This window comes from Anopheles funestus, chromosome X (assembly GCF_943734845.2).
Source record: "Anopheles funestus chromosome X, idAnoFuneDA-416_04, whole genome shotgun sequence".
In the NCBI taxonomy this organism is placed as follows: Eukaryota; Metazoa; Arthropoda; class Insecta; order Diptera; family Culicidae; genus Anopheles; species Anopheles funestus.
This window is the reverse complement of record NC_064597.1, coordinates 11,547,704-11,564,262: the sequence shown is the minus strand read 5'-3', so window position 1 is coordinate 11,564,262 and position 16,559 is coordinate 11,547,704. Positions and strand designations below refer to the sequence as shown.

General features: G+C 41.2%; 2 long non-coding RNA genes across 2 annotated transcripts in view; both read left to right on the top strand.

Annotated features, from left to right (window-relative positions):
• The window catches only part of LOC125774699 (uncharacterized), a 239,462-nt gene extending 223,108 nt beyond the window's left edge, over positions 1-16,354 (top strand). Inside the window, exons 2-3 of the long non-coding RNA XR_007421102.1 lie at positions 14,161-14,658; positions 16,044-16,354. This is a non-coding gene — a long non-coding RNA (uncharacterized LOC125774699). The remainder of the gene's footprint in view (positions 1-14,160; positions 14,659-16,043) is intronic.
• Positions 984-5,495, top strand: LOC125774693 (uncharacterized). Its single transcript, XR_007421101.1, has 3 exons — positions 984-3,951; positions 4,029-4,326; positions 4,401-5,495. It is a non-coding gene; the product is annotated as an uncharacterized LOC125774693 (long non-coding RNA).
• Positions 16,355-16,559: the final 205 nt, after the last annotated feature.

Below are 16,559 nucleotides of genomic sequence, written 5' to 3'. Positions count from 1 at the left end.
TTCAAAAATTCCTTTCTTTGCGAATTACTTGAAAATCTGACGAGATAGACATCAACAATGTTCGAATGACTTGTGTAGAATTCGATTCTGCGTCGTTGCGTATTTTTGGCATAGTAGTCCGATCATTAGTACTAAAGTTATAACCAAAAAACGGGATTGAAATATTTCATTTTTACTTTTTCGCGCCCTTCTTTTCGCTCAATAATGCTTTGAATAAATAACAGAATCTTCTTTTCTGGCCTGCTCACGGTCGAACACATCGCGTAGGCATGGCCTGGTCGCCAATCCGTTTCCAGGAAACTCGGTCCAGTGCTGCAGTCCTTCATCCACGGCTGCATCCGATCTCCGACAGGTTTGACGCCACCTGATCCAGCCATCGAGCTCGCTATGCTCCTCTCCGCCTCGTGCCGAACGGATCGCTGACGAGCACCTTCCAGAGCGATGTTAAACAGCAAACAGGAGAGTCCGTCCCCTTGCCTCAGACCCCGGTGAGATTCGAACGATTCCTACAGCATGCTCGATACACCTTGCACTGCACCCCATCCATCGTGGCCTTCAACAGCCGTACCAGCTTCCCAGGGAATCCGTACTGCTGCATGGTGTTCCATAGTTCGGTCCGATCTATGGTATCGTAGGCCGCCTTAAAGTCAATGAACAGGTGGTGCGTGGGGATCTGATGCTCTCGGCACTTCTGGAGGATCTACCGTGGAGTAAAGCTTTGTTCGGTTGGCTCTACCAAATCCAGCTTGGTAGCTTCCGACGAAATCTGTTGCAAGGGGCGCAAGTCTGCAGAAGAGTATTCGGGACAGGATCTTGTAGGCAGCATTGAGGACTTTGACGGCTTGGAAGTTAGCACAGTCCAGTCTGTCGCCCTTTTTCTACACTGGGTGTATGACACCCAGCTTCCACTCGTCCGGTAGTTCTTCCTGGTCCCAAATCCCTACGGTTTTGGTCCAGGATACGGTCCCAAATCGGTTAATCGATGCATAATGGCAGGAATCCTCTTGGGACCTATCTTGAACAGTTCGGCTTCCAGACCATCGCTGCCAGGTGACTTGTTGCATTTCAGCTGTTTGATGGCACTGATGACTTCGCCCAAGGATGGCGGGGGCACTTCGTCATCCTGCTGACTGTCGTAGTACTGCTCTCCTCTGCTGCCTGCGCCTGGTTCAGTCTCTCCTGCATCTGCTCCGTTCAGGTGACTGTCGAAGTAGCACTTCCACCTGTCGATCAGCTCTTCAGGCACATAGCGGTCATGGGAGTAAACCGCCTCGGGCCGCATTCAACGTACTGTACAGTTTCTCCCGACTGGGATAGATGCTGCATCAGTTGTTCATCCGACTCTTCTTGGCGGGTCTGCTGCCTTCTTAGTCGTCTATAGTTTTCCACGTTCTGCCAGGTTCTGCCAGAACAACAACTGGAGCATACGAGGGGTCAACACGTGTGGGAAGGTTATGACGGCTTAACATACTTGTGGGCGGGGCTACGAGGGTTTAAAATGCGTGTGGGAAGGTTGCAGTGGCTTAAGAGGGTTTAAAACTCGTGTGGGTGGTTCAATGAGGGCCAAACACGTGTGGGCTGGGCAATAGGGACGTCAAGCAGGTGTAGGAGGGCCACGAGGGCTCCACACAAGTATGGGCGGGTCTACGAAGGCATAAGAAACAAGTGGGAGGGGCTATGTAGGCTTAAAACACTTGTGGGCTACGAGGGCTCAAAACTTGAGGAGGAAGGATTTACGTGGGCCCAAAACCTATGGTGGAAGAGACTGATGAGGGTCCAAAATTCGCGTGTATTAAAAGGGGGCGAATCTACGATGGATTTAATAAAAAGGAGGCGTGGCTACGGGCGGTTAAAGCTGATTGGAGCTGTTTATTAAAAAGTGGGCGTGGTTACGGCCGGTTAAAGCAAAAAGGGCGTGGCTACGGATGATAAAATCCGATTCGATGGTTTAACCAAAAAGGGAACGTGGCTGCGGGTGGTTAAAGCACAAGGTGGGCGTGGCTACGATCGGTAAAAATCGATATTTGTTTTTTTTAAAAGAGAGGGTGGCTACGGCTGCTTAAACGATTGTAGCCACGCCCCCATTTAAAAAAAGCCAAATATCGATGATCATCGATCGTAGCCACGCCCCTTTTCGGTTAAATCGATCCTAGCCACGCCCACTTTTTGCATTAACACCCGCAGTCACGCCCCCTTTTTGGTTCAACCAAAAAGGATGGATTTTATCATCCGTAGCCACGCCCTTTTTTGCTTTAACTGTCCGTAACCACGCCCATCTTTTAATAAACAGCTCCAATCGGTTTTTACCGCCCGTAGCCACGCCCCCTTTTTAATCACGCGAATTTTGGACCCTCATCAGTCTCTTCCACCATAGGTTTTGGTCCCTCGTAAATTCTCCCTCCCCAGGTTTTGAGCCCTCGTAGCCTGCCCACAAGTGTTTTAAGCCTACGTAGCCCCGCCCACTGGTTTCGTATGCCTTCGTAGACCCGCCCATACTTGTGTGGAGCCCTCGTGGCCCTCCTACACCTGTTTGACGCCCCCATTGCTCCACCCACACGAGTTTTAGACCCCCCTTAGTCACTGTAACCCTCCAACACCATTTTAAACCCTCGTAGCCCCGCCCACAAGTATGTTAAGCCGTCATAACCTTCCCACACGTGCTGACCCCCCGTATGCTACAGTGCGAGACCTGGCAGAACGTGGAAAACTATAGACGACTAAGAAGGCAGCAGACCCGACAAGAAGAGTCGGATGAACAACTGATGCAGCATCTATCCCAGTCGGGAGAAACTGTACACGGTTTTACTCCCATGACCGCTATGTGCCGCAACGAGGAAGGAGATACCCTGTCGGACGATCAAGAGCTGATCGACAGGTGGAAGTGCTACTTCGACAGTCACCTGAACGGAGCAGATGCAGGAGAGACTGAACCAGGCGCAGGAAGCAGAGGAGAGCAGTACTACGACAGCCAGCAGGATGACGAAGTGCCCCCGCCATCCTTGGACGAAGTCATCAATCCCATTAAACAGCTGAAATGCAACAAGTCACCTGGCAGCGATGGTCTGGAAGCCGAACTGTTCAAGATGGGTTCCAAGAGGATTCCTGCCATTATGCATCGGTTAATCGTAGGGATTTCGGACTAGTGGAAACTGAGTGTTATACACCCAGTGTACTAAAAGGGCGAAAAACTGGACTGTGCTAACTTCCGAGCCATCACAGCCCTGAATGTTGCCTACAAGATCCTGTCCCGAATACTCTTCTGCAGACTTGCGCCCCTTGCCACAGATTTCGTCGGAAGCTATAAAGCTGGATTTGGTAGAGCCAACCGACCAAAGCTTTACTCTATGGCAGATCCTCCAGAAGTGCCGAGAGCACCAGATCCCTAAGCACCACTTGTTCATTTACTTAAGACCTATGATACCATAGATCGGACCGAACTATGGAACAGATTCCCAGGGATGCTAGGCTATCGCGAAGGCTACTATGGACGGAGTGCAGAGCAAGGTGAGATTGTCGGAATAGTTCGTATCGGACTCTTCTGTTAACATCGCTCTGGAAGGTGTGCGAGGCGTACACGCGACTGAAACAATGGCGCGTATGGTTTTGAAGCACTAATAAAGAACAATTCGACCACGATTACTTGCTCTCGTAGCCCCAGCCACATGTGTTTGACGCCCCTGTAGATCCGCCCACGCGTGTTTGACGTCCACGTAGCCTTCCAACTGCCTGCTGCTCGTCGCTTGGCGTCCACTGGTTGGCGTACCCCGCCGCCCTTCGCTTGCCGTCCAACGGTTGCCGCACGATGCTGCCCATCGCTTGCCGTCTACCGGTCACCGCCGGTCGTCGCATAACGCCATCGCCGACGAAATTGCAAACCAATCGACGACATCTGCAATAAACCAATGAAAACATCAGATGAGTCAGAGAGGGGTCTGGCAAGGGAAAGCTTTGGTAAGATATCTGATCTTAATTTTCTAGTCTAGTAAAAGTTTGGAGGCTCAATTTTCCTTATATCGTCATGACCACAGGTATGTTGTGCAGCATCCAGTCAAAGATTACAAACTGCGACATGCAAATGACTGATCGTACCGTCGGTGTCCAAGCTACAAAGATTGATGAGTTTCCACTGTGGAGGATCACTTATCAATGAGACTTCTGTTGTTTTTACTGCATTTTTTCCGGGATTCCAGTGGATTTTCCGGCATTTTTGCAGATTGTTGTCCACAAAAACTATGACCCGAAGGATCCGAGCAATGCCAACGATATAAGATGGAAACACATTTGTATTACAATCGTAAGGGAATTTTCACCATAAATGCTTCAATGGTGAGTGTGTTAATGAAAACTTGGGAACAGTTGTGTTTATAACTTTTACTAATTTTGTCTTTCTTTGTTTGAAGGCGATTCAGCATACCGCAAGGAGGACTTGTTGATCATACCAAACAGGGATGCAGATCCAGCAGCTTTCAACACTATGTAGGCATACTGCAGAACTCATTATAATTGAGCGTTGTTGCGTATTGAGCTTATCTTGTGCACTTTAAAATATGTGCCTTGATCATGGAATACATCTTTAAACAATCATTATTTTCGTGCATTAAACAACGTAATCGAATTACTGCTTTATACACCGGAAAATGTGTACAAATAATAAATGTATGTTGTGAACTTCACAATATGTGTATTGAAAATGGAATACATCTTTAAGCAGTCGTGGTCGTTCATTTTCTTCTTGCATTAAATAACCTAGTCGAGATACATAAAATTGATCTACCCAATATAAATACTCGTTGGTAGCTACGTAAAAGCTTAAATAAAAAAAATGGATTCAACGTTTTCAAAACAAAAAGAATTTTCATAAATCGAGAAGCTCATTGAGAAACGGAAATATTGTTAAGTAAATTGTCTTTTTGATTTACATTTTTCCAGCGAAGTCGATGGTAATAATAAGCGCTTGGATACCTTAGCGTTCTCCGGAATCTTCCCCGATTGACATAAACCAGAATCTTTTTACCGAGTTGCTTTACCATGACTTCCCAATGGTCTATTATCCCACTGGTCGTAGTAAGGACGACGTAGCTAAAGGGACGGAAGATCAGCAGATTATTCGTTAATTGTTCAACACCTTCCAGCCATCGGCTGGGTATGGGTTAGTGCCGTTGAATGGATGTATGGTGCCGGGTTTTGCCGTGTGGGTTGTGCCCGCATGATGCTGTTGATGATCCAGCCCATCAGTGTAACAGTTCATCGTGTGCGCCTGCATTTATGCGCGTGTGCAAATTGAAGCGAAATTGATATTCAAATTTGGAATTGAAACCCCTCGCCGAAGTGTGGTATGGGTCGTGAGAGGGAGGAATAATTTTTCATTTTCTGACCCGGCGTATGTTGAGGCGTATAAAAGGCGAAGTGGACCCATCGGCATTTGCCGGAGCGTAGAGATGAGTACACTCCTGTGAGCAGTGTTGCCAGTTTTAGCACAAAGCGTGCAGAAACGATCTGGCAGATCGGCAGTCTCAGTGCCTCTCGGTGTGCGGTAATTAGGTGTAAAATATTTTTTATTAGCAATCCCGTACAAGCATCAAGCATGCTGAAGCCGCGAGGGCACGTTGAGCAGAAGGGTTGAGTTTTATTAAAAGCACCCCCTGGAGGCAGGTTAGCACGGGTACGGAACCCGTAGGGGTGTTTTCTTTAAGCGAAATATTGTAGCAATTTTACAAACGGTGATCCAACCGGGAGAGTCCCGGTTGATGGTGGCATTAGTTTACGAGGTTTCGAGCTGGTGGAACATGTGAAGCATGGTAGTGAAATTTCGCTCGTCCGTTCACAAAGGAAACCTCACTACAATGTAAAGCTAAATGGTTTTTTGGTGGTAACCAGTTGGCTGTTGTTATTTCGTTGGGTAAGTATCCCAAACGGCATTTCGAAATAGCAAAACTGAAACAATTTATCTGCTTCCATGCTTAGTGTAGTGGCGAATGGACGATCGAATGTGGAATGCACAGCTACACGGCACTCGGAGAATGGTGCTCGAAAACTTTCGCAAACGATGTCCTACAGATGTTGACCATTATTTCTCGACGTGTTGGGAAAGGATATTCCGTAGCGGTATTGATTACCAGTCGTTCCCGAGCATCGATTGCAGAAAACCTTCAAGATGCTCTTACTTTTTAAGTCTCCATGTCAAACGTACCGTCCAGTTCGGTGGTTGGGTAGGTTCAGTAGGAATGGGATTTCGGGTTCGGTACTCGGTTTTCGGAAAATAAAAGCCCTATCAATGTAGATTGGAATGGTTTTTGCTTCCTTTCCTTTTGCTGGTGGCTCTTTAGCCATCCTACCTTCATCTCAAGCTGCCGGCAAGGTACCGTCGCCTGATGTAGTTTACTTTACATTTTCCAGTCGAGCGAACCGGTGGTACGCAACAAGGCAACAAAGCACCAGCAGCAGGATGCTGCACCATCGTAAGGGTTCACAAAGAAAGGCACATACACATCCTTCCCTGTTACAGATATACACACACATACATGCGAACTTAGCGAAGCGTAGTACCTGAGTATAAGCGACTCCTGTCCGTTATTGACGGGGTATGGATTCGATTGTAAGAGATTTCCGCTGGATGCATAAGCCACTCGTTTACCTTCACCCGATGTCCTCAAGGCAGAAGTACGGAAATCGGGAGGTTTTTTTTTTGCTTGGTTCCGATTGCTGCCACGCCATCTCGCAAAGTGACGTTAAAGAATGAATTGTAAGTAGATTTTGCACATGAATGCATTTTCCATTTCGCCCACACGCTTTTGTCTACCGTTTGACGTTTGCGTGCCCAAAGGAAAGGAAGATGATACTGAGGGAGACGAAGAAGTTGGGGCAGTGTACTTCGTGCTGGTTATATTTACAATACCTCCCAAACCACCGTATGTGGGGATGTGTTGGGTAGCGTGCAGCTAACATAGTTGAGTTGGTACCATTTCCTGGTTTTCCGTGTTTTTATTTCCACCTTCCACGCTACCTTAGTTCCCCAGTGCCTGACGAGTGCTCTTGATGTTTAGTTGTCCCACTCCCCAAGATTCTGGTTGTGCTGAAAGCTGAAGAAGTTTCGACTAGCGGTGTGAAGGAGTTTGTCTCCATGAGTGCATGAATGTAAATTTGTTCCGAAGTGGAATCGACAAAAAAAAGCATAGACTCAGTCACATATACCAACGATGGGATATAGTTTGACGTTTCCGGAGAACTCTAGTTATCGATTCCAGGGTGAAGATGGAGTGTGGATTGCCGAAGGACGAGAGATACGGGTGGCATTTATAATTAGCATCTAATCAAGAAGTCACCTAACAGGTTGAGCCTGTTACCTTGGAATTCTTGTAGAGTTTCATAGGATTCCAAGCTCCCAAGCCCAGGAAAAAAAAGCAGTCAGAAGCTGAAGTTGCAACACAATATGTTGGTAATGCTGGTGGAATATTTATTCACATATACCACAGCTTCGTAATGCATGAGTGGTGCATGCTTATCGCTATACTCCTCAGTATCTCTGTACGACCCAGTCCAATGTGATGTACTGAGCTTTGGGAATCTTTGGTGGATGGTGTGGCGGAGAAATGGAATGAGGGAAAGGGAAAATCAGCAATGAGCAGCACTTTTCTTTCTTACTGCATTCATTTTCCGAGTGATTGCAGTTCAGTCTTGCCGATGGTACCGATGATGGATATATACACATCTATATATGTGGATGCCTGCCACTTCTCATACATCCGAGTGCTCCTTACCTTGTGCGGTACCGAAAATTACCTTTTTTCATTTGAATAAATTATGGTAAACATTATTCTTGCTTCCGTAAAAGCCTTCCAGATAAACAGGGCGGTGGAGTTTGAAATTGGGGATTGAGGTAAAAGCGAAAGAAATCAGCATCCTTCGTTTGATCCTAGTTGGATTTGACGGATGTTGAATCAACAATTTGCCCCAAACCCTCATACGTGTGTACTGTACGGTTTCTACCAGACGAATGAGGCGTAACAGGGTTCCAGCAGGTGGCGCACATGTTGTGCAGTTGTGCTGAGTTGCCAAAGTACTTAGGACTTTCTTTCACCGCTCATCGGACCCATACCTCAGCATTTCAGCATTTTACCTGCAGGGCGTTCACGAAAAGGGTTTTTTTTTTGCTCTCTTTCCCCGATTTGAAGCTGTGGACGGTGGGACTCGTCATTTGGCTGGTGGAATAATTCTACCATTTCATTTCCGTGTGCGCTATTCATCATTTATTTTGTTTTTCTTTGTTTTTTTTTCTTCAATGCAACCACAGAGCAGACAACAGCAAAGAAAACGATAATGTTGACTTCAAATTGGATAAATAGGATGATTTGTTTTCTCTCTCTTTCCCTCGCTGTTTCCTCTTTATTTTTCCTCTTTAGCATGAAGAGGATTTCTGTTTTTTTTTGTTGTTGTTGCATACAGTTGTTTCAAATTAGACCCACAGGACGGCTGACGGATGATGGAATGGATGATTTATTTTGCTGACGAGTTGACAATTTCAGACATAGCGAGGATGCTATATGAAGAGATGAGCAGTATGAAGCTGTTACTTAATCTGCTAGCATTTATTGCAGAAGGGAAGCTTTTGTTGTTGCGGAACGATGTACAGTTACGGTAAAGAACGTATGAATACGTTTATCTGGGTATATTTTGTTAGCCATTTAGGTCCTTGAGTTGTGCAGGCACTTAGTGGATACGGTAAAGCATTTGATCTGTTCCACCAGGGTAAGCAGAACTCTCTTAAAAATAATAGAAAAATAAACTGTATATCTTAAGTTTTATACCTATTCAAGATTCTGCAATAGACTCTGTTCATAAAAAGAAGAACGGTTGGTGATGTTAAAAACAACCAAGACGTTCAATACCTGAAGTGTCCCATTAATGATGGCGCTTTTAACGTTGCAAAAGACTAATCTAAAAAAATATTTATATGTGTTCATATGTTCTTCCAAAGTTCAACCCTCAGGCCTAAGCGTGCATTGGTTTATCATCCTGTCCGGCATGTGGTTTCGAGTGAGATAAATCTCGATCTTAATTGTTTAGCGTGTAACGTGTCCGTTGCGATGGACCTACGGTTCTCCCTGGTGCCCCGGATTACGGATACGAATTTCGGGACGGGAATCGCGATTGCATCATTAGAGCCGCATCATCGGACACGGTCGCATTTCGTCACCTGGGCAACGATGGATGTGACTTTGCGTTGACTAATAAGATTGTATCCGGCAGCCGTGCTTCGGGAGGTTTATCCGTTTTTTTTTTGTGTTCACCCTACCCATGTTCCCTAGCGGCGGATTCAACCAAAAAAAAATATGTCAATGTACTATTGCAAGAGAGTGAGGGAGTGATAACGAAGGGAATGTACGTGTGGGTTAAAGAGGCAACCGTAATAATAATACCATCAAAGTGGACGTGTATCATGCACACACCATAGTTCTGGAAAATTGTCCGGTTTAATAGACCTTTGAAGCCTGCAAGGTATGCAACCCGATAGCATCGCCATACACCGCGCGTTTCCTTGGTGCCTTTGATGGACAGCGAACGGTGAAGGTTATAACGGGCTGGTGCGTTCTTGTAAGACGATACTAATTGACGATTGGAAGGATTCCCATCCCTCGGTACTATTCTCCCACTTTCACAAAGTACGTGCCGCACAAAACAGTGTCGCCATTGGCCGAAACGGTTCGATGTACAGGTAATGATGACAGCGTCTAACCTTCCCGTACGTTACCGAAACGGCATTGGCAATGGTTGCGAGTGCTGCTGATGCAATCAATCAAAAATCTGCCAAACGAACGAACAGGGTGGGCAACAGCAATCGAACCCCGTAAAGCAACACGGTGATTCGGAATCAATCAAATCAACTCGCACTCGGTGACCTACCACGCAACAAAAAGGGCAAATGATGAGCGTAAATCCGAGATCGAGTTTTTGATTTGAAAACCGCGCGTAATGTCAATCTGTTTTGCTTCTTCTTTTCTTCTTGTTAGCTGCCTCTGTTCCCCTCCGTTACTGTGGTTGTTGACCATAAAAAAACCCGTCCCACTAGATCACCATCCTTTCTACCGTAAATCTGCACCCGCGGTAACCACAAAGTGTAATTTCTTTAAAAGCCTCATCACATAACATTTTATCCTTTCGGGTAGCTCGTTCACTCTTAACCGTCCGAGGGCTTTTTATTACATATATTTACATCCGTACGGGCCAAAAAAAAAAGATGTTTGATTTACATTTCATTGACGAGCAAAGCACCTTTACATGTAGGGAAGGGAAACCGAGAGGGAGAAAAAAAAGATAAAAAAGGACAATTATTTGCATCAAACCGAACCGAACGAAAAGAAGGGGTCAGTGGATTGCATTTGCTGGGCCGATTGTAGGATAGAAAATCACTCACCAAATCTGACGAAACGTTCTAAATTCCAGAGTGGGAGTATTTGATTTGTTTTTCCACAATTCCGTACTTGTGTTTTTTTTCGGGGTTTCTGCAAACACGCATTTAAAGCCCTTTTTTGCAAAGGGGGAACAAGATTTCCTTTGATGTCCGAAACTGATAGCTAGTTCGCTGTAGGGTCATCGCTCAAAAAGGGTTCTATTTTGTACCAAAAAAGGGCATACGTCAAGCTTTGCTTTATTCATAATGAGATAGAATTGGCGGTTGCTCGGTAAGCTTCTTTAAACACTTAATTAATTATTGGGCGTAAAAATCACTTAATGATTATCAAGTGTAAACAGGGTTCGTTGCCTTTAAGTTATGCCGGTGTGAAGAGGATTTTTGTTTTCTTGTTCGTTAAAATCGTTTGACTTGCCTAACTGTGGTGGGTAGCGTGATGTTCATTCCAAAAAAGTCCGGTCTAATCCGACTCCTAGTTCGATCGAGTCAGAATGGGTCCGATCAATTCCGGATGAGTGAGGATGGATCCGACTAGCGATGGGTAAATTATAATTGGGCAATGGATAAATTTAGCAGGAGTAGATCCACCATGATTTTTGTTATTATTTTTTATTCTTTTTTTATTTAAAGGAATATTTGAGTGATATAAAACTTATTTCAACCATTTAACATTAAAATAAATCAATTTAATTTTTGTTGCCAAATTTCTCAAAAAAAAACGTAAGGGGTAAGCCTTATGAAATTTTCGAGTTGAAATTTTTTTGAAATTTTTTTTTCGATTTTTTATTCTTTTTTTAGTTTAAAGCATTATTTGAGTGAAAAGAAACATATTGCAACAAATTCCCATTAAAATATATCACATTTTTCAATATTGTTAAATTGTTCAGAAACAGGGTAAGGAACTTGGTTCCCTGAATAACTTCTGGCACAGACATCTGACGGTATGGCCGTCCAAGAAGAAAATGTAGCCATTGGTGCCATCTATCGACCACAGGTTAAAGATTGGCGATCCGTTGGATACCGACCGAGTTATAAGCAAAAGTTGATGCAAAAATGAGAAAAATTTTACATTTTATCAAACAGGGTAAGGAACTTGGTTCCTTGAACAACTTCCGACACGGACATCTGAGGGCATGCCCGTCCAAGAAGAAAATGTAGCCATTGGTGCCATCTATCGACCACAGGTTAAAGATTGGCGATCCGTTGGATACCGACCGAGTTATAGGCAATATTTGGTGCAAAAATGAGCCTTAGTAAATTTTAATTTTTTTGAACTTTTTGATTTTTTCATTATTTTTCACTCTTTTTTTTATTTCAATCATTATTTGAGTGAAAAGAAACTCATTGCAACCAATTGGGATTAAAATAAAACAATTTTATTTTTTTTGCAAAATTTCTCAAAAAAAACGTAAGGGGTAAGCCTTATGAAATTTTCGAGTTGAAATTTTTTTGAAATTTTTTTTTCGATTTTTTATTCTTTTTTTAGTTTAAAGCATTATTTGAGTGAAAAGAAACATATTGCAACAAATTCCCATTAAAACATATCACATTTTTCAATATTGCTAAATTGTTCAGAAACAGGGTAAGGAACTTGGTTCCCTGAATAACTTCTGGCACAGACATCTGACGGTATGGCCGTCCAAGAAGAAAATGTAGCCATTGGTGCCATCTATCGACCACAGGTTAAAGATTGGCGATCCGTTGGATACCGACCGAGTTATAGGCAAAAGTTGGTGCAAAAATGAGAAAAATTTTACATTTTATCAAACAGGGTAAGGAACTTGGTTCCTCGAATAACTTCTGGCACAGACATCTGAGGGCATGCCCGTCCAAGAAGAAAATGTAGCCATTGATGCAATCCATCGACCACAGGTTAAAGATTGGCGATCCGTTGGATACCGACCGAGTTATAGGCAAAATTTGGTGCAAAAATGAGCCTTAGTAAATTTTAATTGTTTTGAATTTTTTGATTTTTTCATTATTTTTCACTCTTTTTTCTATTTCAATCATTATTTAAGTGAAAAGAAACTCATTGCAACCAATTGGGATTAAAATAAAACAATTTTATTTTTTTTGCAAAATTTCTCAAAAAAAAAACGTAAGGGGTAAGCCTTATGAAATTTTCGAGTTGAAATTTTTTTGAATTTTTTTTTTCGATTTTTTATTCTTTTTTTAGTTTAAAGCATTATTTGAGTGAAAAGAAACATATTGCAAAAATTCCCATTAAAATATATCACATTTTTCAATATTGCTCAATTGTTCAGAAACAGGGTAAGGAACTTGGTTCCCTGAATAACTTCTGGCACAGACATCTGACGGTATGGCCGTCCAAGAAGAAAATGTAGCCATTGGTGCCATCTATCGACCACAGGTTAGAGATTGGCGATCCGTTGGATACCGACCGAGTTATAGGCAAAATTTGGTGCAAAAATGAGCCTTAGTAAATTTTAATTGTTTTGAATTTTTTGATTTTTTCATTATTTTTCACTCTTTTTTCTATTTCAATCATTATTTAAGTGAAAAGAAACTCATTGCAACCAATTGGGATTAAAATAAAACAATTTTATTTTTTTTGCAAAATTTCTCAAAAAAAAAAACGTAAGGGGTAAGCCTTATGAAATTTTCGAGTTGAAATTTTTTTGAATTTTTTTTTTCGATTTTTTATTCTTTTTTTAGTTTAAAGCATTATTTGAGTGAAAAGAAACATATTGCAAAAATTCCCATTAAAATATATCACATTTTTCAATATTGCTAAATTGTTCAGAAACAGGGTAAGGAACTTGGTTCCCTGAATAACTTCTGGCACAGACATCTGACGGTATGGCCGTCCAAGAAGAAAATGTAGCCATTGGTGCCATCTATCGACCACAAGTTAAATATTGGCGATCCGTTGGATACCGACCGAGTTATAGGCAAAAGTTGGTGCAAAAATGAGAAAAATTTTACATTTTATCAAACAGGGTAAGGAACTTGGTTCCTCGAATAACTTCTGGCACAGACATCTGAGGGCATGCCCGTCCAAGAAGAAAATGTAGCCATTGATGCAATCCATCGACCACAGGTTAAAGATTGGCGATCCGTTGGATACCGACCGAGTTATAGGCAAAATTTGGTGCAAAAATGAGCCTTAGTAAATTTTAATTGTTTTGAATTTTTTGATTTTTTCATTATTTTTCACTCTTTTTTCTATTTCAATCATTATTTAAGTGAAAAGAAACTCATTGCAACCAATTGGGATTAAAATAAAACAATTTTATTTTTTTTGCAAAATTTCTCAAAAAAAAAAACGTAAGGGGTAAGCCTTATGAAATTTTCGAGTTGAAATTTTTTTGAAATTTTTTTTTCGATTTTTTATTCTTTTTTTAGTTTAAAGCATTATTTGAGTGAAAAGAAACATATTGCAACAAATTCCCATTAAAATATATCACATTTTTCAATATTGCTAAATTGTTCAGAAACAGGGTAAGGAACTTGGTTCCTCGAATAACTTCTGGCACAGACATCTGACGGTATGGCCGTCCAAGAAGAAAATGTAGCCATTGGTGCCATCTATCGACCACAGGTTAAAGATTGGTGATCCGTTGGATACCGACCGAGTTATAAGCAAAAGTTGATGCAAAAATGAGAAAAATTTTACATTTTATCAAACAGGGTAAGGAACTTGGTTCCTCGAATAACTTCTGGCACAGACATCTGAGGGCATGCCCGTCCAAGAAGAAAATGTAGCCATTGATGCAATCTATCGACCACAGGTTAGAGATTGGCGATCCGTTGGATACCGACCGAGTTATAGGCAAAATTTGGTGCAAAAATGACCCTTAGTAAATTTTCATTTTTTTGAATTTGTTGATTTTTTCATTATTTTTCACTCTTTTTTTTATTTCAATCATTATTTGAGTGAAAAGAAACTCATTGCAACCAATTGGGATTAAAATAAAACAATTTTATTTTTTTTGCAAAATTTCTCAAAAAAAACGTAAGGGGTAAGCCTTATGAAATTTTCGAGTTGAAATTTTTTTGAAATTTTTTTTTCGATTTTTTATTCTTTTTTTAGTTTAAAGCATTATTTGAGTGAAAAGAAACATATTGCAACAAATTCCCATTAAAATATATCACATTTTTCAATATTGCTAAATTGTTCAGAAACAGGGTAAGGAACTTGGTTCCCTGAATAACTTCTGGCACAGACATCTGACGGTATGGCCGTCCAAGAAGAAAATGTAGCCATTGGTGCCATCTATCGACCACAAGTTAAATATTGGCGATCCGTTGGATACCGACCGAGTTATAGGCAAAAGTTGGTGCAAAAATGAGAAAAATTTTACATTTTATCAAACAGGGTAAGGAACTTGGTTCCTCGAATAACTTCTGGCACAGACATCTGAGGGCATGCCCGTCCAAGAAGAAAATGTAGCCATTGATGCCATCTATCGACCACAGGTTAAAGATTGGCGATCCGTTGGATACCGACCGAGTTATAGGCAAAATTTGGTGCAAAAATGACCCTTAGTAAATTTTAATTGTTTTGAATTTTTTGATTTTTTCATTATTTTTCACTCTTTTTTCTATTTCAATCATTATTTAAGTGAAAAGAAACTCATTGCAACCAATTGGGATTAAAATAAAACAATTTTATTTTTTTTGCAAAATTTCTCAAAAAAAAAACGTAAGGGGTAAGCCTTATGAAATTTTCGAGTTGAAATTTTTTTGAAATTTTTTTTTTCGATTTTTTATTCCTTTTTTAGTTTAAAGCATTATTTGAGTGAAAAGAGACATATTGCAACAAATTCCCATTAAAATATATCACATTTTTCAATATTGCTAAATTGTTCAGAAACAGGGTAAGGAACTTGGTTCCCTGAATAACTTCTGGCACAGACATCTGACGGTCGTCTGATGGCCGTCCAAGAAGAAAATGTAGCCATTGGTGCCATCTATCGACCACAAGTTAAAGATTGGCGATCCGTTGGATACCGACCGAGTTATAGGCAAAAGTTGGTGCAAAAATGAGAAAAATTTTACATTTTATCAAACAGGGTAAGGAACTTGGTTCCTCGAATAACTTCTGGCACAGACATCTGAGGGCATGCCCGTCCAAGAAGAAAATGTAGCCATTGATGCCATCTATCGACCACAGGTTAAAGATTGGCGATCCGTTGGATACCGACCGAGTTATAGGCAAAATTTGGTGCAAAAATGACCCTTAGTAAATTTTCATTTTTTTGAATTTTTTGATTTTTTCATTATTTGTCACTCTTTTTTTTATTTCAATCATTATTTGAGTGAAAAGAAACTCATTGCAACCAATTGGGATTAAAATAAAACAATTTTATTTTTTTTGCAAAATTTCTCAAAAAAATCGTAAGGGGTAAGCCTTATGAAATTTTCGAGTTGAAATTTTTTTGAAATTTTTTTTTCGATTTTTTATTCTTTTTTTAGTTTAAAGCATTATTTGAGTGAAAAGAAACATATTGCAACAAATTCCCATTAAAATATATCACATTTTTCAATATTGCTAAATTGTTCAGAAACAGGGTAAGGAACTTGGTTCCCTGAATAACTTCTGGCACAGACATCTGACGGTATGGCCGTCCAAGAAGAAAATGTAGCCATTGGTGCCATCTATCGACCACAGGTTAAAGATTGGCGATCCGTTGGATACCGACCGAGTTATAGGCAAAAGTTGGTGCAAAAATGAGAAAAATTTTACATTTTATCAAACAGGGTAAGGAACTTGGTTCCTCGAATAACTTCTGGCACAGACATCTGAGGGCATGCCCGTCCAAGAAGAAAATGTAGCCATTGATGCCATCTATCGACCACAGGTTAAAGATTGGCGATCCGTTGGATACCGACCGAGTTATAGGCAAAATTTGGTGCAAAAATGACCCTTAGTAAATTTTCATTTTTTTGAATTTGTTGATTTTTTCATTATTTTTCACTCTTTTTTTTATTTCAATCATTATTTGAGTGAAAAGAAACTCATTGCAACCAATTGGGATTAAAATAAAACAATTTTATTTTTTTTGCAAAATTTCTCAAAAAAAACGTAAGGGGTAAGCCTTATGAAATTTTCGAGTTGAAATTTTTTTGAAATTTTTTTTTCGATTTTTTATTCTTTTTTTAGTTTAAAGCATTATTTGAGTGAAAA